Genomic DNA, 2,500 nt, shown 5'->3' on the forward strand with positions numbered 1-2,500 from the left:
GTTTTCCCCCAAGCACGTTGATCCAGTATTACGACGGATACGGTCAACGAAATCTTGGACATCAAAGAGGTTTTCGATTGAATTTCCCCATGTTTCACAACGTACTCTTAGCGGTATCCTACGATACGTCTCACTCTATTTGTGTGTGTGCGCGTTTACGTGCGTGCGATTTATGCGGTTCACCCCTTTACTTTCAGCGCCCTGCGGTCCCAACAAAGGTCCCGAGCACGCCATTATGCACAGTGTGGAAGCGTGTTTCCCCCACGACACTAGACGGGCTGCTCGCCATAGTGTTCTATTGTGGCACGCTCCACCCTGAAGTTTGGTTTGTTGTATATCAAGGAATTGATAGGCACTCAAGAATGTGTGCATCGGCCGGGTTTAATCGTCCGACGCGCAATATGCGTTCAACTTATCGGTGTTCATGTGTCCTGCAGTTCACATTGTGACGCGCATTTAGCTGCGGTCTTCATCGATCCATGAGCCGAGTGATCCCCTGCCTAGGGTTTTATAGTAAGGTTCCCAATGTAACACAATCCCGGTGGTACGTCCAAAGACTAACTTTCTGACTAAGTTGTCTTTATTACCCAATAGTCCCAGGCCTTGTGACTTGTGGCTCATGTCTACGCCCATGGCCACCATTCGCTAAGATAGTTTTGAAGTCACTTTGAAGGCCCAGGAACAACTCTCTTAGCACATCGGTTAACCTGGCGCCGCAGTCAACTCATGTGCTTGGATCGGATCGAGCTATTGAGTATTGGGCCTGCATACTCGCTCATCCGTATCCTTTGCGTACCGCCCCATGGCCCTTGTATGTCTGCACCACAGTTCCTGTTCGTTCCGTGCCTATGGCCGGATACGTATTGCACATCGGTATACCTGTCGCTACTCAGGCAACTCGTGTGCGTGGATTGGATCGAGAACATGGTGTGTGCCCCATGTTATAATTGATAGTCCATATCCACTTTATAGGTTAAAGTCATAAGTTGTGATTGCACAACCATTCTTCATAAGAGTTTAATCACTCTTCAACTAACTTTCGTTCTGGTGTCTTGGTATCAAATCGCGTAAGACACAAGATTCTACTGGCCAAATAGAATCTAGCACATTGGTTAACCTGGCGCCGCAGTCAACTCATGTGCTTGGATCGGATCGAGCTATTGAGTATTGGGCCTGCATACTCGCTCATCCGTATCCTTTGCGTACCGCCCCATGGCCCCGTCCTTAGAGTTAATGACTAGTAGGCTTAACTCTTTGTATGTCTGCACCACAGTTCCCGTTCGTTCCGTGCCGTGGCCGGATACGTATTGCACATCGGTATACCTGTCGCTACTCAGGCAACTCGTGTGCGTGGATTGGATCGAGCTCATGGGGTGTGTAGAGATTCCATGTTATAATTGCAAGTCCATATCCACTTTATAGGTTAAAGTCATAAGTTGTGATTGCACAACCATACTTCATAAGAGTTTAATAACTCTTCAACTAACTTTCGTTCTGGTGTCTTGGTATCAAATCGCATAAGACACAAGATTCTACTGGCCAAATAGAATCTAGCACATTGGTTAACCTGGCGCCGCAGTCAACTCATGTGCTTGGATCGGATCGAGCTATTGAGTATTGGGCCTGCATACTCGCTCATCCGTATCCTTTGCGTACCGCCCCATGGCCCCGTCCTTAGAGTTAATGACTAATAGGCTTAACTCTTTGTATGTCTGCACCACAGTTCCCGTTCGTTCCGTGCCGTGGCCGGATACGTATTGCACAACAGTAGATACCATCACCTGACGTATCTAACACACCACTATTGTAACTCGTCGTCGAAGGACCTTTCAAGTGCCTGATGGCCAGGGGAGCTCTTACACGGCACGGAGACACAGTGATGCTCGCCCATCACAGTGTACAACGATCGAGTTTGCTTAAGTGTCTGGGTACCTACACACCAGACACAATGCAATGGCCACGGATCCACACAAGGCACATCACATGCAGAAAGCTTCACCAGATTATGACACATACCACACTCTTGTAACTCGTCGTCGAAGGGGCGTTCAAAGTGCCTTACGGCTAGGGGAGATCTAGCACGGCACGGAGACACAGTGATGGTTGCCCATCAAAGTGTACAACGATCGAGTTTGCTTTCCGCGCAAGCGTTCTAAGTGTCTGGGTACCTACACACCAGACACAATGCAATGGCCACGGATCCACACAAGGCACATCACATGCAGAAAGCTTCACCAGATTCTGACACATACCACACTCTTGTAACTCGTCGTCGAAGGGGCGTTCAAAGTGCCTTACGGCTAGGGGGGATCTAGCACGGCACGGAGACACAGTGATGGTCACCCATCAAAGTGTACAACGATCGAGTTTGCTTTCCGCGCAAGCGTTCTAAGTGTCTGGGTATCTAAGCACCAGACACAATGCAATGGCCACGGATCCACACAAGGCACATCACATGCAGAAAGCTTCACCAGATTCTGACACATACCACACACATGCA

General features: G+C 48.8%; 1 non-coding gene across 1 annotated transcript; it reads right to left on the reverse strand.

The window, feature by feature from the left end:
* Positions 1-350: 350 nt before the first annotated feature.
* LOC125774152 (5.8S ribosomal RNA) lies at positions 351-508 on the reverse strand. Its single transcript, XR_007420633.1, has one exon. It is a non-coding gene; the product is annotated as a 5.8S ribosomal RNA (ribosomal RNA).
* Between the last annotated feature and the right edge of the window lie 1,992 nt (positions 509-2,500).

This window comes from Anopheles funestus, assembly GCF_943734845.2.
Source record: "Anopheles funestus chromosome X unlocalized genomic scaffold, idAnoFuneDA-416_04 X_unloc_85, whole genome shotgun sequence".
Lineage (NCBI taxonomy): Eukaryota > Metazoa > Arthropoda > Insecta > Diptera > Culicidae > Anopheles > Anopheles funestus.